Genomic DNA, 21,199 nt, shown 5'->3' with positions numbered 1-21,199 from the left:
GGAGACGAGCCCGCGCTTGCAGGTCCGGGGTCATGCGTTTTGCCCAATTTCCCTTCCGATTTTTTTTTTCTTCAAAACACCCAAAGAGGTGCTGGACTTGTGCCACAGGGCGTTCTAGGCCGAGCGTGACCGCATTCGTCGGATGGCGGCCGCTTGAGCCTTGGCCCGAACCCGAATGGGAGACGAGCCCGCGCTTGCAGGTCCGGGGTCATGCGTTTTGCCCAATTTCCCTTCCGATTTTTTTTTTCTTCAAAACACCCAAAGAGGTGCTGGGCTTGTTCCACGGGCCGTTCTAGGCCAAGCGTGACCGCATTCGTCGGGTGGCGGCCGCTAAGCAGCTTGAGCCTTGGCCCGAACCCGAATGGGAGACGAGCCCGCGCCTGCAGGTCCGGGGTCATGCGTTTTGCCCAATTTCCCTTCCGATTTTTTTTTTCTTCAAAACACCCAAAGAGGTGCTGGACTTGTGCCACAGGGCGTTCTAGGCCGAGCGTGACCGCATTCGTCGGATGGCGGCCGCTTGAGCCTTGGCCCGAACCCGAATGGGAGACGAGCCCGCGCTTGCAGGTCCGGGGTCATGCGTTTTGCCCAATTTCCCTTCCGATTTTTTTTTTCTTCAAAACACCCAAAGAGGTGCTGGGCTTGTTCCACGGGCCGTTCTAGGCCAAGCGTGACCGCATTCGTCGGGTGGCGGCCGCTAAGCAGCTTGAGCCTTGGCCCGAACCCGAATGGGAGACGAGCCCGCGCTTGCAGGTCCGGGGTCATGCGTTTTGCCCAATTTCCCTTCCGATTTTTTTTTTCTTCAAAACACCCAAAGAGGTGCTGGACTTGTGCCACAGGGCGTTCTAGGCCGAGCGTGACCGCATTCGTCGGATGGTGGCCGCTTGAGCCTTGGCCCGAACTCGAATGGGAGACGATTCCGCGCTTGCAGGTCCGGGGTCATGCATTTAGCCCAATTTCCCTTCCGATTTTTTTTTTCTTCAAAACACCCAAAGAGGTGCTGGGCTTGTGCCACTGGCCGTTCTAGGCCAAGAGTGACCGCATTCGTCGGGTGGCGGCCGCTAAGCAGCTTGATCCTTGGCCCAAACACGAATGGGAGACGAGCCCGCGCTTGCAGGTCCGGGGTCATGCGTTTTGCCCAATTTCCATTCCGATTTTTTTTTTCTTCAAAACACCCAAAGAGGTGCTGGGCTTGTGCCACAGGCCGTTCTAGGCCGAGCGTGACCGCATTCGTCGGGTGGCAGCCGCTTGAGCCTTGGCCCGAACCCGAATGGGAGACGAGCCCGCGCTTGCAGGTCCGGGGTCATGCGTTTTGCCCAATTTCCCTTCCGATTTTTTTTTTCTTCAAAACACCCAAAGAGGTGCTGGGCTTGTGCCACGGGCCGTTCTAGGCCGAGCGTGACCGTATTCGTCGGGTGGTGGCCGCTAAGCAGCTTGAGCCATGGCCCGAACCCGAATGGGAGAAGAGCCTGCGCTTGCAGGTCAGGGGTCATGCGTTTTGCCCAATTTCCCTTCCGATTTTTTTTTTCTTCAAAACACCCAAAGAGGTGCTCGGCTTGTGCCACGGGCCGTTCTAGGCCGAGTGTGACCCCATTCATCGGGTGGCGGCTGCTAAGCAGCGTGAGCCTTGGCCCGAACACAAATGGGAGACGAGCCCGCGCCTGCAGGTCCGGGGTCAAGCGTTTTGCCCAATTTCCCTTCTGATTTTTTTTTTCTTCAAAACACCCAAAGAGGTGCTGGACTTGTGCCACAGGCCGTTCTAGGTCGAGCGTGACCGCATTCATCGGATGGCGGCCGCTTGAGCCTTGGCCCGAACCCGAATGGGAGACCAGACCGCGCTTGCAGGTCCGGGGTCATGCGTTTTGCCCAATTTCCCTTCCGATTTTTTTTTTCTTCAAAACACCCAAAGAGGTGCTGGGCTTGTGCCACGGGCCGTTCTAGGCCAAGCGTGACCGCATTCGTTGGGTGGAGGCCGCTAAGCAGCTTGAGCCTTGGCCCAAACTCGAATGGGAGACGATCCCGCGCTTGCAGGTCCGGGGTCATGCATTTTGCCCAATTTCCCTTCCGATTTTTTTTTTCTTCAAAACACCCAAAGAGGTGCTGGGCTTGTGCCACGGGCCGTTCTAGGCCAAGCGTGACTGCATTCGTCGGGTGGCGGCCGCTTGAGCCTTGGCCCGAACCCGAATGGGAGACGATCCCGCGCTTGCAGGTCCGGGGTCGTGCGTTTTGCCCAATTTCCCTTCCGATTTTTTTTTTCTTCAAAACACCCAAAGAGGTGCTGGGCTTGTGCCACGGGCAGTTCTTGGCCGAGCGTGACCGCATTCGTCGGGTGGCGGCCGCTAAGCAGCTTGAGCCTTGGCCCGAACACGAATGGGAGACGAGCCCGCGCTTGCAGGTCCGGGGTCATGCATTTTGCCCAATTTCCCTTCCGATTTTTTTTTTCTTCAAAACACCCAAAGAGGTGCTGGGCTTGTTCCACAGGCCGTTCTAGGCCGAGCGTGACCGCATTCGTCGGGTTGCGGCCGCAAAGCAGCTTGAGCCATGGCCTGAACCCGAATGGGAGACGAGCCTGCGCTTGCAGGTCCGGGGTCATGCGTTTTGCCCAATTTCCCTTCCGATTTTTTTTTTCTTCAAAACACCCAAAGAGGTGCTGGGCTTGTGCCACGGGCAGTTTTAGGCCGAGTGTGACCGCATTCATCGGGTGGCGGCCACTAAGCAGCTTGAGCCTTGGCCCGAACACGAATGGGAGACGAGCCCGCGCTTGCAGGTCCGGGGTCATGCATTTTGCCCAATTTCCCTTCCGATTTTTTTTTCTTCAAAACACCCAAAGAGGTGCTGGGCTTGTGCCACGGGCCGTTCTAGGCCGAGCGTGACCGCATTCGTCGGGTGGCGGCCGCTTGAGCCTTGGCCCGAACCCGAATGGGAGACAAGCCCACGCTTGCAGGTCCGGGGTCATGCGTCTTGCCCAATTTCCCTTCCAATTTTTTTTTTCTTCAAAACACCCAAAGAGGTGCTGGGCTTGTTCCACGGGCCGTTCTAGGCCAAGCGTGACCGCATTCGTCAGGTGGCGGCCGCTAAGCAGCTTGAGCCTTGGCCCGAACCCGAATGGGAGACGAGCCCGCGCTTGCAGGTCCGGGGTCATGCGTTTTGCCCAATTTCCCTTCCAATTTTTTTTTTCTTCAAAACACCCAAAGAGGTGCTGGACTTGTGCCACAGGCCGTTCTAGGCCGAGCGTGACCGCATTCGTCGGATGGCGGCCGCTTGAGCCTTGGCCCGAACCCGAATGGGAGACCATCCCGCGCCTGCAGGTCCGGGGTCATGCATTTTGCCCAATTTCCCTTCCGATTTTTTTTTTCTTCAAAACACCCAAAGAGGTGCTGGGCTTGTGCCACAGGCCGTTCTAGGCCGAGCGTGACCGCATTCGTCGGATGGCGGCCGCTTGAGCCTTAACCCGAATGGGAGACGAGCCCGCGCCTGCAGGTCCGGGGTCATGCGTTTTGCCCAATTTCCCTTCCGATTTTTTTTTTCTTCAAAACACCCAAAGAGGTGCTGGACTTGTGCCACAGGCCGTTCTAGGCCGAGCGTGACCGCATTCGTCGGATGGCGGCCGCTTGAGCCTTGGCCCGAACCCGAATGGGAGACGAGCCCGCGCTTGCAGGTCCGGGGTCATGCGTTTTGCCCAATTTCCTTTCCGATTTTTTTTTTCTTCATAACACCCAAAGAGGTGCTGGACTTGTGCCACAGGCCGTTCTAGGCCGAGCGTGACCACATTCGTCGGATGGCGGCCGCTTGAGCCTTGGCCCGAACCCGAATGGGAGACGAGCCCGCGCTTGCAGGTCCGGGGTCATGCATTTAGCCCAATTTCCCTTCCGATTTTTTTTTTCTTCAAAACACCCAAAGAGGTGCTGGGCTTGTTCCACGGGCCGTTCTAGGCCAAGAGTGACCGCGTTTGTCGGGTGGCGGCCGCTAAGCAGTTTGAGCCTTGGCCCGAACACGAATGGGAGACGACCCCGCGCTTGCAGGTCCGGGGTCATGCGCTTTGCCCAATTTCCCTTCTGATTTTTTTTTTTTCAAAAAACCCAAAGAGGTGCTGGGCTTGTGCCACAGGCCGTTCTAGGCCGAGCATGACTGCATTCGTCGGGTGGCAGCAGCTTGAGCCTTGTCCCGAACCCGAATGGGAGACGAGCCCGCGCTTGCAGGTCCAGGGTCATGCATTTTGCCCAATTTCCCTTCCGATTTTTTTTTTCTTCAAAACACCCAAAGAGGTGCTGGGCTTGTGCCACGGGCCGTTCTAGGCCGAGCGTGACCGCATTCATCGGATGGCGGCCGCTTGAGCCTTGGCCCGAACCCGAATGGGAGACCAGCCCGCGCTTGCAGGTCCGGGGTCATGCGTTTTGCCCAATTTCCCTTCCGATTTTTTTTTTCTTCAAAACACACAAAGAGGTGCTGGGCTTGTGCCACGGGCCGTTCTAGGCCGAGCGTGACCGTATTCGTCGGGTGGTGGCCGCTAAGCAGCTTGAGCCATGGCCCGAACCCGAATGGGAGACGAGCCTGCGCTTGCAGGTCAGGGGTCATGCGTTTTGCCCAATTTCCCTTCCGATTTTTTTTTTCTTCAAAACACCCAAAGAGGTGCTCGGCTTGTGCCACGGGCCGTTCTAGGCCGAGTGTGACCCCGTTCATCGGGTGGCGGCTGCTAAGCAGCGTGAGCCTCGGCCCGAACACAAATGGGAGACGAGCCCGCGCTTGCAGGTCCGGGGTCATGCATTTTGCCCAATTTCCCTTCCGATTTTTTTTTTCTTCAAAACACCCAAAGAGGTGCTGGGCTTGTGCCACGGGCCGTTCTAGGCCGAGCGTGACCGCATTCGTTGGGTGGCAGCCGCTTGAGCCTTGGCCCGAACTCGAATGGGAGATGAGCCCGCGCTTGCAGGTCCGTGGTCAAGCGTTTTGCCCAATTTCCCTTCTGATTTTTTTTTTCTTCAAAACACCCAAAGAGGTGCTGGACTTGTGCCACAGGCCGTTCTAGGTCGAGCGTGACCGCATTCATCGGATGGCGGCCGCTTGAGCCTTGGCCCGAACCCGAATGGGAGACCAGACCGCGCTTGCAGGTCCGGGGTCATGCGTTTTGCCCAATTTCCCTTCCGATTTTTTTTTTCTTCAAAACACCCAAAGAGGTGCTGGACTTGTGCCACAGGCCGTTCTAGGCCGAGCGTGACCGCATTCGTCGGATGGCGGCCGCTTGAGCCTTGGCCCGAACCCGAATGGGAGACGAGCCCGCGCTTGCAGGTCCGGGGTCATGCGTTTTGCCCAATTTCCCTTCCGATTTTTTTTTTCTTCAAAACACCCAAAGAGGTGCTGAGCTTGTGCCACGGGCCGTTCTAGGCCAAGCATGACCGCATTCGTTGGGTGGAGGCCGCTAAGCAGCTTGAGCCTTGGCCCAAACTCGAATGGGAGATGATCCCGCGCTTGCAGGTCCGGGGTCATGCATTTTGCCCAATTTCCCTTCCGATTTTTTTTTTCTTCAAAACACCCAAAGAGGTGCTGGGCTTGTGCCACGGGCCGTTCTAGGCCGAGCGTGACCGCATTCGTCGGATGGCGGCCGCTTGAGCTTTGGCCCGAACCCGAATGGGAGACGAGCCCGCGCTTGCAGGTCCGGGGTCGTGCGTTTTGCCCAATTTCCCTTCCGATTTTTTTTTTCTTCAAAACACCCAAAGAGGTGCTGGGCTTGTGGCACGGGCCGTTCTAGGCCGAGTGTGACCGCATTCATCGGGTGGCGGCCGCTAAGCAGCGTGAGCCTTGACCCGAACACAAATGGGAGACGAGCCCGCGCTTGCAGGTCCGGGGTCATGCATTTTGCCCAATTTCCCTTCCGATTTTTTTTTTCTTCAAAACACCCAAAGAGGTGCTGGGCTTGTGCCACGGGCCGTTCTAGGCCGAGCGTGACCGCATTCGTCGGGTGGCAGCCGCTTGAGCCTTGGACCGAACCCGAATGGGAGATGAGCCCGCACTTGCAGGTCCGGGGTCAAGCGTTTTGCCCAATTTTCCTTCTGATTTTTTTTTTCTTCAAAACACCCAAAGAGGTGCTGGACTTGTGCCACAGGCCGTTCTAGGTCGAGCGTGACCGCATTCATCGGATGGCGGCCGCTTGAGCCTTGGCCCGAACCCGAATGGGAGACCAGACCGCGCTTGCAGGTCCGGGGTCATGCGTTTTGCCCAATTTCCCTTCCGATTTTTTTTTTCTTCAAAACACCCAAAGAGGTGCTGGACTTGTGCCACAGGCCGTTCTAGGCCGAGCGTGACCGCATTCGTCGGATGGCGGCCGCTTGAGCCTTGGCCCGAACCCGAATGGGAGACGAGCCCGCGCTTGCAGGTCCGGGGTCATGCATTTTGCCCAATTTCCCTTCCGATTTTTTTTTTCTTCAAAACACCCAAAGAAGTGCTGGGCTTGTGCCACGGGCCGTTCTAGGCCAAGCGTGACCGCATTCGTTGGGTGGAGGCCGCCAAGCAGCTTGAGCCTTGGCCCAAACTCGAATGGGAGACGAGCCCGCGCTTGCAGGTCCGGGGTCATGCGTTTTGCCCAATTTCCCTTCCGATTTTTTTTTTCTTCAAAACACCCAAAGAGGTGCTGTGCTTGTGCCACGGGCAGTTCAAGGCCGAGCGTGACCGCATTTGTCGGGTGGCGGCCGCTAAGCGGCTTGAGCCTTGGCCCGATCCCGAATGGGAGACGAGCCCGCGCTTGCAGGTCCAGGGTCATGCATTTTGCCCAATTTCCCTACCGATTTTTTTTTTCTTCAAAACACCCAAAGAGGTGCTGGGCTTGTGCCACGGGCCGTTCTAGGCCAAGCGTGACCGCATCCGTCGGGTGGTGGCCACTATGCAGCTTGAGCCTTGGCCCGAACACGAATGGGAGACGAGCCCGCGCTTGCAGGTCCGGGGGTCATGCATTTCGCCCAATTTCCCTTCCGATTTTTTTTTTCTTCAAAACACCCAAAGAGGTGCTGGGCTTGTGACACGGGCCGTTCTAGGCCGAGCGTGACCGCATTCGTCGGGTGGCGGCCGCTTGAGCCTTGGCCCGAACCCGAATGGGAGACGAGCCCGCGCTTGCAGGTCCGGGGTCATGCGTTTTGCCCTATTTCCCTTCCGATTTTTTTTTTCTTCAAAACACCCAAAGAGGTGCTGGGCTTGTGCCACGGGCCGTTCTAGGCCAAGCGTGACCGCATTCGTCGGGTGGCGGTCGCTAAGCAGCTTGATCCTTGGCCCGAACTCAAATGGGAGACGACCCCGCGCTTGCAGGTCCGGGTCATGCGTTTTTCCCTTCCGATTTTTTTTTTCTTCAAAACACCCAAAGAGGTGCTGGGCTTGTGCCACGGGCCGTTCTAGGCTGAGCGTGACCGCATTCGTCGGGTGGCGGCCGCTTGAGCCTTGGCCCGAACCCGAATGGGAGACGAGCCCGCGATTGCAGGTCCGGGGTCATGCATTTTGCCCAATTTCCCTTCCGATTTTTTTTTTCTTCAAAACACCCAAAGAGGTGCTGGGCTTGTGCCACGGGCCGTTCTAGGCCGAGCGTGACCGCATTCGTCGGGTGGCGGCCGCTTGAGCCTTGGCCCGAACCCGAATGGGAGACGAGCCCGCGCTTGCAGGTCCGGGGTCATGCGTTTTGCCCAATTTCCCTTCCGATTTTTTTTTTCTTCAAAACACCCAAAGAGGTGCTGGACTTGTGCCACGGGCCGTTCTAGGCCGAGCGTGACCGCATTCGTCGGATGGCGGCCGCTTGAGCCTTGGCCCGAACCCGAATGGGAGACGAGCCCGCGCTTGCAGGTCCGGGGTCATGCGTTTTGCCCAATTTCCCTTCCGATTTTTTTTTTCTTCAAAACACCCAAAGAGGTGCTGGACTTGTGCCAAAGGCCGTTCTAGGCCGAGCGTGACAGCATTCGTCGGGTGGTGGCCGCTAAGCAGCTTGAGCCATGGCCCGAACCCGAATGGGAGACGAGCCCGCGCTTGCAGGTCCGGGGTCATGCGTTTTGCCCAATTTCCCTTCCGATTTTTTTTTTCTTCAAAACACCCAAAGAGGTGCTGGGCTTGTGCCACGGGCCGTTCTAGGCCGAGCGTGACCGCATTCATCGGGTGGCGGCCGCTAAGCAGCTTGAGCCTTGTCCCGAACACAAATGGGAGACGAGCCCACGCTTGCAGGTCCGGGGTCATGCATTTTGCCCAATTTCCCCTCAGATTTTTTTTTTCTTCAAAACACCCAAAGAGGTGCTGGGCTTGTGCCACGGGCCGTTCTAGGCCGAGCGTGACCGCATTCGTCGGGTGGCGGCCGCTAAGCAGCTTGAGCCTTGGCCCGAACGCGAATCGGAGACGAGCCCGCGCTTGCAGGTCCGGGGTCATGCGTTTTGCCCAATTTCCCTTCCGATTTTTTTTTTCTTCAAAACACCCAAAGAGGTACTGGACTTGTGCCACTGGCCGTTCTAGGCCGAGCGTGACCGCATTCGTCGGATGGCGGCCGCTTGAGCCTTGGCCCGAACCCGAATGGGAGACGAGCCCGCGCTTGCAGGTCCGGGGTCATGCGTATTTCCCTTCCGATTTTTTTTTTCTTCAAAACACTCAAAGAGGTGCTGGGCTTGTGCCACGGGCCGTTCTAGGCCGAGCGTGACCGCATTCGTCGGGTGGCGGCCGCTTGAGCCTTGGCCCGAACCCGAATGGGAGACGAGCCCACACTTGCAGGTCCGGGGTCATGCGTTTTGCTCAATTTCCCTTCCGATTTTTTTTTTCTTCAAAACACCCAAAGAGGTGCTGGACTTGTGCCACAGGCCGTTCTAGGCCGAGCGTGACCGCATTTGTCGAGTGGCGGCCGCTAAGCAGCTTGAGCCATGGCCCGAACCCGAATGGGAGACGAGCCTGCGCTTGCAGGTCAGGGGTCGTGCGTTTTGCTCAATTTCCCTTCCGATTTTTTTTTTCTTCAAAACACCCAAATAGGTGCTCAGCTTGTTCCACGGGCCGTTCTAGGCCGAGTGTGACCGCATTCATCGGGTGGCGGCCGCTAAGCAGCGTGAGCCTTGACCCGAACACAAATGGGAGACGAGCCCGCGCTTGCAGGTCCGGGGTCTTGCATTTTGCCCAATTTCCCTTCCGATTTTTTTTTTCTTCAAAACATCCAAAGAGGTGCTGGGCTTGTGCCACGGGCCGTTCTAGGCCGAGCGTGACCGCATTCGTCGGGTGGCAGCCGCTTGAGCCTTGGCCCGAACCCGAATGGGAGATGAGCCCGCGCTTGCAGGTCCGGGGTCAAGCGTTTTGCCCAATTTTCCTCCTGATTTTTTTTTTCTTCAAAACACCCAAAGAGGTGCTGGACTTGTGCCACAGGCCGTTCTAGGTCGAGCGTGACCGCATTCATCGGATGGCGGCCGCTTGAGCCTTGGCCCGAACCCGAATGGGAGACCAGACCGCGCTTGCAGGTCCGGGGTCATGCGTTTTGCCCAATTTCCCTTCCGATTTTTTTTTTCTTCAAAACACCCAAAGAGGTACTGGACTTGTGCCACAGGCCGTTCTAGGCCGAGCGTGACCGCATTCGTCGGATGGCGGCCGCTTGAGCCTTGGCCCGAACCCGAATGGGAGACGAGCCCGCGCTTGCAGGTCCGGGGTCATGCGTTTTGCCCAATTTCCCTTCCGATTTTTTTTTTCTTCAAAACACCCAAAGAGGTGCTGGGCTTGTGCCACGGGCCGTTCTAGGCCAAGCGTGACCGCATTCGTTGGGTGGAGGCCGCTAAGCAGCTTGAGCCTTGTCCCAAACTCGAATGGGAGACGAGCCCGCGCTTGCAGGTCCGGGGTCATGCGTTTTGCCCAATTTCCCTTCCGATTTTTTTTTTCTTCAAAACACCCAAAGAGGTGCTGGGCTTGTGCCACGGGCAGTTCTAGGCCGAGCGTGACCGCATTTGTCGGGTGGCGGCCACTAAGCAGCTTGAGCCTTGGCCCGATCCCAAATGGGAGGCGAGCCCGCGCCTGCAGGTCCAGGGTCATGCATTTTGCCCAATTTCCCTTCCGATTTTTTTTTTCTTCAAAACACCCAAAGAGGTGCTGGGCTTGTGCCACGGGCCGTTCTAGGCCAAGCGTGACCGCATCCGTCGGGTGGCGGCCGCTATACAGTTTGATCCTTGGCCCAAACACGAATGGGAGACGAGCCCACGCTTGCAGGTCCGGGGGTCATGCATTTTGCCCAATTTCCCTTCCGATTTTTTTTTTCTTCAAAACACCCAAAGAGGTGCTGGGCTTGTGACACGGGCCGTTCTAGGCCGAGCGTGACCGCATTCGTCGGGTGGCGGCCGCTTGAGCCTTGGCCCGAACCCGAATGGGAGACGAGCCCGCGCTTGCAGGTCCGGGGTCATGCGTTTTGCCCTATTTCCCTTCCGATTTTTTTTTTCTTCAAAACACCCAAAGAGGTGCTGGGCTTGTGCCACGGGCCGTTCTAGGCCGAGCGTGACCGCATTCGTCGGGTGGCGGTCGCTAAGCAGCTTGATCCTTGGCCCGAACGCAAATGGGAGACGACCCCACGCTTGCAGGTCCGGGGTCATGCGTTTTGCCCAATTTCCCTTCCGATTTTTTTTTTCTTCAAAACACCCAAAGAGGTGCTGGGCTTGTGCCACGGGCCGTTCTAGGCCAAGCGTGACCACATTCGTCGGGTGGCGGCCGCTAAGCAGCTTGAGCCTTGACCCGAACACAAATGGGAGAAGAGCCCATGCTTGCAGGTCCGGGGTCATGCGTTTTGCCCAATTTCCCTTCCGATTTTTTTTTTCTTCAAAACACCCAAAGAGGTGCTGGGCTTGTGCCACGGGCCGTTCTAGGCCGAGCGTGACCGCATTCGTGACCGCATTCGTCGGGTGGCGGCCGCTTGAGCCTTGGCCTGAACCCGAATGGGAGACAAGCCCACGCTTGCAGGTCCGGGGTCATGCGTTTTGCCCAATTTCCCTTCCGATTTTTTTTTTCTTCAAAACACCCAAAGAGGTGCTGGGCTTGTTCCACGGGCCGTTCTAGGCCAAGCGTGACCGCATTCGTCGGGTGGCGGCCGCTAAGCAGCTTGAGCCTTGGCCCGAACCCGAATGGGAGACGAGCCCGCGCTTGCAGGTCCGTGGTCATGCCTTTTTGCCCAATTTCCCTTCCGATTTTTTTTTTCTTCAAAACACCCAAAGAGGTGCTGGACTTGTGCCACAGGCCGTTCTAGGCAGAGCGTGACCGCATTCGTCGGATGGCGGCCGCTTGAGCCTTGGCCCGAACCCGAATGGGAGACGATCCCGCGCTTGCAGGTCCAGGGTCATGCATTTTGCCCAATTTCCCTTCCGATTTTTTTTTTCTTCAAAACACCCAAAGAGGTGCTGGGCTTGTGCCACAGGCCGTTCTAGGCCGAGCGTGACCGCATTCATCGGATGGCGGCCGCTTGAGCCTTAACCCGAATGGGAGACGAGCCCGCGCTTGCAGGTCCGGGGTCATGCGTTTTGCCCAATTTCCCTTCCGATTTTTTTTTTCTTCAAAACACCCAAAGAGGTGCTGGACTTGTGCCACAGGCCGTTCTAGGCCGAGCGTGACCGCATTCGTCGGATGGCGGCCGCTTGAGCCTTGGCCCGAACCCGAATGGGAGACGAGCCCGCGCTTGCAGGTCCGGGGTCATGCGTTTTGCCCAATTTCCCTTCCGATTTTTTTTTTCTTCAAAACACCCAAAGAGGTGCTGGACTTGTGCCACAGGCCGTTCTAGGCCGAGCGTGACCGCATTCGTCGGATGGCGGCCGCTTGAGCCTTGGCCCGAACCCGAATGGGAGACGAGCCCGCGCTTGCAGGTCCGGGGTCATGCGTTTTGCCCAATTTCCCTTCCGATTTTTTTTTTCTTCAAAACACCCAAAGAGGTGCTGGGCTTGTTCCACGGGCCGTTCTAGGCCAAGCGTGACCGCATTCGTCGGATGGTGGCCGCTTGAGCCTTGGCCCGAACACGAATGGGAGACGATCCCGCGCTTGCAGGTCCGGGGTCATGCATTTAGCCCAATTTCCCTTCCGATTTTTTTTTTCTTCAAAACACCCAAAGAGGTGCTGGGCTTGTGCCACGGGCCGTTCTAGGCCAAGAGTGACCGCATTCGTCGGGTGGCGGCCGCTAAGCAGCTTGAGCCTTGGCCCGAACACGAATGGGAGACGACCCCGCGCTTGCAGGTCCGGGGTCAAGCGTTTTGCCCAATTTCCCTTCAGATTTTTTTTTTCTTCAAAACACCCAAAGAGGTGCTGGGCTTGTGCCACAGGCCGTTCTAGGCCGAGCGTGACCGCATTCGTCGGGTGGCAGCCGCTTGAGCCTTGGACCGAACCCGAATGGGAGACAAGCCTGCGCTTGCAGGTCCGGGGTCATGCGTTTTGCCCAATTACCCTTCCGATTTTTTTTTTCTTCAAAACACCCAAAGAGGTGCTGGGCTTGTGGCACGGGCCGTTCTAGGCCGAGCGTGACCGCATTCGTCGGGTGGCAGCCGCTTGAGCCTTGGCCCGAACCCGAATGGGAGACGAGCCCACACTTGCAGGTTCGGGGTCATGCGTTTTGCTCAATTTCCCTTCCGATTTTTTTTTTTCTTCAAAACACCCAAAGAGGTGCTGGACTTGTGCCACAGGCCGTTCTAGGCCGAGCGTGACCGCATTCGTTGGGTGGCGGCCGCTAAGCAGCTTGAGCCATGGCCCGAACCCAAATGGGAGACGAGCCTGCGCTTGCAGGTCAGGGGTCATGCATTTTGCCCAATTTCCCTTCCGATTTTTTTTTTCTTCAAAACACCCAAAGAGGTGCTGGGCTTGTGCCACGGGCCGTTCTAGGCCGAGCGTAACGCAATCGTCGGGTGGCAGCCGCTTGAGCCTTGGCCCGAACCCGAATGGGAGATGAGCCCGCGCTTGCAGGTCCGGGGTCAAGCATTTTGCCCAATTTCCCTTCTGATTTTTTTTTTCTTCAAAACACCCAAAGAGGTGCTGGACTTGTGCCACAGGCCGTTCTAGGTCGAGCGTGACCGCATTCATCGGATGGCGGCCGCTTGAGCCTTGGCCCGAACCCGAATGGGAGACCAGACCGCGCTTGCAGGTCCGGGGTCATGCGTTTTGCCCAATTTCCCTTCCGATTTTTTTTTTCTTCAAAACACCCAAAGAGGTGCTGGACTTGTGCCACAGGCCGTTCTAGGCCGAGCGTGACCGCATTCGTCGGATGGCGGCCGCTTGAGCCTTGGCCCGAACCCGAATGGGAGACGAGCCCGCGCTTGCAGGTCCGGGGTCATGCGTTTTGCCCAATTTCCTTTCCGATTTTTTTTTTCTTCAAAACACCCAAAGAGGTGCTGGGCTTGTGCCACGGGCCGTTCTAGGCCAAGCGTGACCGCATTCGTTGGGTGGAGGCCGCTAAGCAGCTTGAGCCTTGGCCCAAACTCGAATGGGAGACGAGCCCGCGCTTGCAGGTCCGGGGTCATGCATTTTGCCCAATTTCCCTTCCGATTTTTTTTTTCTTCAAAACACCCAAAGAGGTGCTGGGCTTGTGCCACGGGCCGTTCTAGGCCAAGCGTGACCGCATTCGTCGGGTGGCGGCCGCTTGAGCCTTGGCCCGAACCCGAATGGGAGACGATCCTGCGCTTGCAGGTCCGGGGTCATGCGTTTTGCCCAATTTCCCTTCCGATTTTTTTTTTCTTCAAAACACCCAAAGAGGTGCTGGGCTTGTGCCACGGGCAGTTCTAGGCCGAGCGTGACAGCATTTGTCGGGTGGCGGCCGCTAAGCAGCTTGAGCCTTGGCCCGATCCCGAACGGGAGACGAGCCCGCGCTTGCAGGTCCGGGGTCATGCGTTTTGCCCAATTTCCCTTCCGATTTTTTTTTTCTTCAAAACACCCAAAGAGGTGCTGTGCTTGTGCCACTGGACATTCTAGGCCAAGCGTGACAGCATCCGTCGGGTGGCGGCCGCTATGCAGCTTGAGCCTTGGCCCGAACACGAATGGGAGACGAGCCCGCGCTTGCAGGTCCGGGGTCATGCATTTTGCCCAATTTCCCTTCCGATTTTTTTTTTCTTCAAAACACCCAAGAGGTGCTGGGCTTGTGACACTGGCCGTTCTAGGCCGAGCGTGACCGCATTCGTCGGGTGGCAGCCGCTTGAGCCTTGGCCCGAACCCGAATGGGAGACGAGCCCGCGCTTGCAGGTCCGGGGTCATGCATTTTGCCCAATTTCCCTTCCGATTTTTTTTTTCTTCAAAACACCCAAAGTGGTGCTGGGCTTGTGCCACGGGCCGTTCTAGGCCGAGCGTGACCGTATTCGTCGGGTGGCGGTCGCTAAGCAGCTTGATCCTTGGCCCGAACGCGAATGGGAGACAAGCCCACGCTTGCAGGTCCGGGGTCATGCATTTTGCCCAATTTCCCTTCCGATTTTTTTTTTTTCAAAACACCCAAAGAGGTGCTGGGCTTGTGCCACGGGCCGTTCTAGGCCAAGCGTGACCGCATTCGTCGGGTGGCAGCAGCTAAGCAGCTTGAGCCTTGGCCCGAACACGAATGGGAGACGAGCCCACACTTGCAGGTCCAGGGTCATGCGTTTTGCCCAATTTCCTTTCCGATTTTTTTTTTCTTCAAAACACCCAAAGAGGTGCTGGGCTTGTGCCACGGGCCGTTCTAGGCTGAGCGTGACCGCATTCGTCGGGTGGCGGCCGCTTGAGCCTTGGCCCGAACCCGATTGGGAGACGAGCCCGCGATTGCAGGTCCGGGGTCATGCTTTTTGCCCAATTTCCCTTCCGATTTTTTTTTTCTTCAAAACACCCAAAGAGGTGCTGGGCTTGTGCCACGGGCCGTTCTAGGCCGAGCGTGACCGCATTCGTCGGGTGGCGGCCGCTTGAGCCTTGGCCCGAACCCGAATGGGAGACGAGCCCGCGCTTGCAGGTCCGGGGTCATGCGTTTTGCCCAATTTCCCTTCCGATTTTTTTTTTCTTCAAAACACCCAAAGAGGTGCTGGACTTGTGCCACGGGCCGTTCTAGGCCGAGCGTGACCGCATTCGTCGGATGGCGGCCGCTTGATCCTTGGCCCGAACCCGAATGGGAGACGAGCCCGCGCTTGCAGGTCCTGGGTCATGCGTTTTGCCCAATTTCCCTTCCGATTTTTTTTTTCTTCAAAACACCCAAAGAGGTGCTGGGCTTGTGCCACGGGCCGTTCTAGGCCGAGCGGGACCGCATTCATCGGGTGGCGGCCGCTAAGCAGACTGAGCCTTGGCCCGAACACGAATGGGAGACGAGCCCACGCTTGCAGGTCCGGGGTCATGCGTTTTGCCCAATTTCCCTTCCGATTTTTTTTTTCTTCAAAACACCCAAAGAGGTGCTGGGCTTGTGCCACGGGCAGTTCTAGGCCGAGCGTGACCGCATTTGTCGGGTGGCGGCCGCTAAGCAGCTTGATCCTTTACCTGATCCCGAATGGGAGACGAGCCCGCGCTTGCAGGTCCGGGGTCATGCGTTTTGCCCAATTTCCCTTCCGATTTTTTTTTTCTTCAAAACACCCAAAGAGGTGCTGGGCTTGTGCCACGGGCCGTTCTAGGCCAAGCGTGACCCCATCCGTCGGGTGGCGGCCGCTTGAGCCTTGGCCCGAACCCGAATGGGAGACGATCCCGCGCTTGCAGGTCCGGGGTCATGCGTTTTGCCCAATTTCCCTTCCGATTTTTTTTTTCTTCAAAACACCCAAAGAGGTGCTGGGCTTGTGCCACGGGCAGTTCTAGGCCGAGCGTGACCGCATTTGTCGGGTGGCGGCCGCTAAGCAGCTTGAGCCTTTACCTGATCCCGAATGGGAGACGAGCCCGCGCTTGCAGGTCCGGGGTCATGCATTTTGCCCAATTTCCCTTCCGATTTTTTTTTTCTTCAAAACACCCAAAGAGGTGCTGGGCTTGTGACACGGGCCGTTCTAGGCCGAGCGTGACCGCATTCGTCGGGTGGCGGCCACTTGAGCCTTGGCCCGAACCCGAATGGGAGACGAGCCCGCGCTTGCAGGTCCGGGGTCATGCGTTTTGCCCAATTTCATTCCGATTTTTTTTTTCTTCAAAACACCCAAAGAGGTGCTGGGCTTGTGCCACGGGCCGTTCTAGGCCGAGCGTGACCGCATTCGTCGGGTGGCGGTCGCTAAGCAGCTTGATCCTTGGCCCGAACGCGAATGGGAGACGAGCCCGTGCTTGCAGGTCCGGGGTCATGCGTTTTGCCCAATTTCCCTTCCGATTTTTTTTTTCTTCAAAACACCCAAAAAGGTGCTGGGCCTGTGCCACGGGCCGTTCTAGGCCAAGCGTGACCGCATTCGTCGGGTGGAGGCCGCTAAGCAGCTTGAGCCTTGGCCCGAACACGAATGGGAGACAAGCCCACGCTTGCAGGTCCGGGGTCATGCGTTTTGCCCAATTTCCCTTCCGATTTTTTTTTTCTTCAAAACACCCAAAGAGGTGCTGGGCTTGTGCCACGGGCTGTTCTAGGCCGAGCGTGACCGCATTCGTCGGGTGGCGGCCGCTTGAGCCTTGGCCTGAACCCGAATGGGAGACGAGCCCGCGCTTGCAGGTCCGGGGTCATGCGTTTTGCCCAATTTCCCTTCCGATTTATTTTTTTCTTCAAAACACCCAAAGAGGTGCTGGGCTTGTGCCACGGGCCGTTCTAGGCCGAGCGTGACCGCATTCGTCGGGTGGCGGCTGCTAAGCAGCTTGAGCCTTGGCCCGAACGTGAATCGGAGACGAGCCCGCGCTTGCAGGTCCGGGGTCATGCGTTTTGCCCAATTTCCCTTCCGATTTTTTTTTTCTTCAAAACACCCAAAGAGGTGCTGGGCTCGTGCCACGGGCCGTTCTAGGCCGAGCGTGACCGCATTCCTCAGGTGGAGGCCTCTAAGCAGCTTGAGCCTTGGTCCGAGCACGAATGGGAGACGAGCCCACGCTTGCAGGTCCGGGGTCATGCATTTTGCCCAATTTCCCTTCCGATTTTTTTTTTCTTCAAAACACCCAAAGAGGTGCTGGGCTTGTGCCACGGGCCGTTCTAGGCCGAGCGTGACCGCATTCGTCGGGTGGCGGCCGCTTGAGCCTTGGCCCGAACCCGAATGGGAGACGAGCCCGCGATTGCAGGTCCGGGGTCATGCATTTTGCCCAATTTCCCTTCCGATTTTTTTTTTCTTCAAAACACCCAAAGAGGTGCTGGACTTGTGCCACAGGCCGTTCTAGGCTGAGCGTGACCGTATTTGTCGGGTGGCGGCCCCTAAGCAGCTTGAGCCTTGGCCCGAACCCGAATGGGAGACGAGCCCGCGCTTTCAGGTCCGCGGTCATGCGTTTTGCCCAATTTCCCTTCCGATTTTTTTTTTCTTCAAAACACCCAAAGAGGTGCTGGGCTTGTTCCACGGGCCGTTCTAGGCCAAGCGTGACCGCATTCGTCGGATGGCGGCCGCTTGAGCCTTGGCCCGAACCCGAATGGGAGACGAGCCCGCGCTTGCAGGTCCGGGGTCATGCGTTTTGCCCAATTTCCCTTCCGATTTTTTTTTTCTTCAAAACACCCAAAGAGGTGCTGAACTTGTGCCACAGGCCGTTCTAGGCCGAGCGTGACCGCATTCGTCGGATGGCGGCCACTTGAGCCTTGGCCCGAACCCGAATGGGAGACGAGCCCGCGCTTGCAGGTCAGGGGTCATGCGTTTTGCCCAATTTCCCTTCCGATTTTTTTTTTCTTCAAAACACCCAAAGAGGTGCTGGGCTTGTGCCACGTGCCGTTCTAGGCCAAGCGTGACCGCATTCGTCGGGTGGCGGCCGCTAAGCAGCTTGAGCCTTGGCCCAAACACGAATGGGAGACGAGCCCGCGCTTGCAGGTCCGGGGTCATGAGTTTTGCCCAATTTCCCTTCCGATTTTTTTTTTCTTCAAAACACCCAAAGAGGTACTGGCCTTGTGCCACGGGCCGTTCTAGGCCGAGCGTGACCGCATTCGTCGGATGGCGGCCGCTTGAGCCTTGGCCCGAACCCAAATGGGAGACGAGCCCGCTCTTGCAGGTCCGGGGTCATGCGTTTTGCCCAATTTCCCTTCCGATTTTTTTTCTCTTCAAAACACCCAAAGAGGTGCTGGGCTTGTTCCACGGGCCGTTTTAGGCCAAGCGTGACCGCATTCGTCGGGTGGCGGCCGCTAAGCAGCTTGAGCCTTGGCCCGAACCCGAATGGGAGACGAGCCCGTGCTTGCAGGTCCGGGGGCATGCGTTTTGCCCAATTTCCCTTCCGATTTTTTTTTTCTTCAAAACACCCAAAGAGGTGCTGGACTTGTGCCACAGGGCGTTCTAGGCCGAGCGTGACCGCATTCGTCGGATGGTGGCCGCTTGAGCCTTGGCCCGAACACGAATGGGAGACGATCCCGCGCTTGCAGGTCCGGGGTCATGCATTTAGCCCAATTTCCCTTCCGATTTTTTTTTTCTTCAAAACACCCAAAGAGGTGCTGGGCTTGTGCCACGGGCTGTTCTAAGCCAAGAGTGACCGCATTCGTCGGGTGGAGGCCGCTAAGCAGCTTGAGCCTTGGCCCGAACACGAATGGGAGACGACCCCGCGCTTGCAGGTCTGGGGTCATGTGTTTTGCCCAATTTCCCTTCCGATTTTTTTTTTCTTCAAAACACCCAAAGAGGTGCTGGGCTTGTGCCACGGGCCGTTCTAGGCCAAGCGTGACCGCATCCGTTGGGTGGCGGCCGCTATGCAGATTGAGCCTTGGCCGGAACACGAATGGGAGACGAGCCCGCGCTTGCAGGTCCGGGGTCATGCGTTTTGCCCAATTTCCCTTCCGATTTTTTTTTTCTTCAAAACACCCAAAGAGGTGCTGGGCTTGTGCCACGGGCCGTTCTAGGCTGAGCGTGACCGCATTCGTCGGGTGGCGGCCGCTTGAGCCTTGGCCCGAACCCGAATGGGAGACGAGCCCGCGATTGCAGGTCCGGGGTCATGCGTTTTGCCCAATTTCCCTTCCGATTTTTTTTTTCTTCAAAACACTCAAAGAGGTGCTGGGCTTGTGCCACGGGCCGTTCTAGGCCGAGCGTGACCGCATTCGTCGGGTGGCGGCCGCTTGAGCCTTGGCCCGAACCCGAATGGGAGACGAGCCCACACTTGCAGGTCCGGGGTCATGCGTTTTGCTCAATTTCCCTTCCGATTTTTTTTTTCTTCAAAACACCCAAAGAGGTGCTGGACTTGTGCCACAGGCCGTTATAGGCCGAGCGTGACCGCATTCGTCGGGTGGCGGCCGCTAAGCAGCTTGAGCCATGGCCCGAACCCGAATGGGAGACGAGCCTGCGCTTGCAGGTCAGGGGTCGTGCGTTTTGCCCAATTTCCCTTCCGATTTTTTTTTTCTTCAAAACACCCAAATAGGTGCTCAGCTTGTGGCACGGGCCGTTCTAGGCCGAGTGTGACCGCATTCATCGGGTGGCGGCCGCTAAGCAGCGTGAGCCTTGACCCGAACACAAATGGGAGACGAGCCCGCGCTTGCAGGTCCGGGGTCATGCATTTTGCCCAATTTCCCTTCCGATTTTTTTTTTCTTCAAAACACCCAAAGAGGTGCTGGGCTTGTGCCACGGGCCGTTCTAGGCCGAGCGTGACCGCATTCGTCGGGTGGCAGCCGCTTGAGCCTTGGACCGAACCCGAATGGGAGATGAGCCCGCACTTGCAGGTCCGGGGTCAAGCGTTTTGCCCAATTTTCCTTCTGATTTTTTTTTTCTTCAAAACACCCAAAGAGGTGCTGGACTTGTGCCACAGGCCGTTCTATGTCGAGCGTGACCGCATTCATCGGATGGCGGCCGCTTGAGCCTTGGCCCGAACCCGAATGGGAGACCAGACCGCGCTTGCAGGTCCGGGGTCATGCGTTTTGCCCAATTTCCCTTCCGATTTTTTTTTTCTTCAAAACACCCAAAGAGGTGCTGGACTTGTGCCACAGGCCGTTCTAGGCCGAGCGTGACCGCATTCGTCGGATGGCGGCCGCTTGAGCCTTGGCCCGAACCCGAATGGGAGACGAGCCCGCGCTTTCAGGTCCGGGGTCATGCGTTTTGCCCAATTTCCCTTCCGATTTTTTTTTTCTTCAAAACACCCAAAGAGGTGCTGGGCTTGTGCCACGGGCCGTTCTAGGCCAAGCGTGACCGCATTCGTTGGGTGGAGGCCGCTAAGCAGCTTGAGCCTTGGCCCAAACTCGAATGGGAGACGAGCCCGCGCTTGCAGGTCCGGGGTCATGCTTTTTGCCCAATTTCCCTTCCGATTTTTTTTTTCTTCAAAACACCCAAAGAGGTGCTGGGCTTGTGCCACGGGCAGTTCAAGGCCGAGAGTGACCGCATTTGTCGGGTGGCGGCCGCTATGCAGCTTGAGCCTTGGCCCGAACACGAATGGGAGACGATCCCGCGCTTGCAGGTCCGGGGGTCATGCATTTCGCCCAATTTCCCTTCCGATTTTTTTTTTCTTCAAAACACCCAAAGAGGTGCTGGGCTTGTGACACGGGCCGTTCTAGGCCGAGCGTGACCGCATTCGTCGGGTGGCGGCCGCTTGAGCCTTGGCCCGAACCCGAATGGGAGACGAGCCCGCGCTTGCAGGTCCGGGGTCATGCGTTTTGCCCTATTTCCCTTCCGATTTTTTTTTTCTTCAAAACACCCAAAGAGGTGCTGGGCTTGTGCCACGGGCCGTTCTAGGCCAAGCGTGACCGCATTCGTCGGGTGGCGGTCGCTAAGCAGCTTGATCCTTGGCCCGAACTCAAATGGGAGACGACCCCGCGCTTGCAGGTCCGGGTCATGCGTTTTTCCCTTCCGATTTTTTTTTTCTTCAAAACACCCAAAGAGGTGCTGGGCTTGTGCCACGGGCCGTTCTAGGCTGAGCGTGACCGCATTCGTCGGGTGGCGGCCGCTTGAGCCTTGGCCCGAACCCGAATGGGAGACGAGCCCGCGATTGCAGGTCCGGGGTCATGCATTTTGCCCAATTTCCCTTCCGATTTTTTTTTTCTTCAAAACACCCAAAGAGGTGCTGGGCTTGTGCCACGGGCCGTTCTAGGCCGAGCGTGACCGCATTCGTCGGGTGGCGGCCGCTTGAGCCTTGGCCCGAACCCGAATGGGAGACGAGCCCGCGCTTGCAGGTCCGGGGTCATGCGTTTTGCCCAATTTCCCTTCCGATTTTTTTTTTCTTCAAAACACCCAAAGAGGTGCTGGACTTGTGCCACGGGCCGTTCTAGGCCGAGCGTGACCGCATTCGTCGGGTG

Source organism: Dendrobates tinctorius, unplaced genomic scaffold (assembly GCF_039654945.1).
Source record: "Dendrobates tinctorius isolate UK_male_01 unplaced genomic scaffold, ASM3965494v1 ptg000209l, whole genome shotgun sequence".
NCBI lineage: Eukaryota > Metazoa > Chordata > Amphibia > Anura > Dendrobatidae > Dendrobates > Dendrobates tinctorius.
This window is presented reverse-complemented; position numbering follows the sequence as displayed.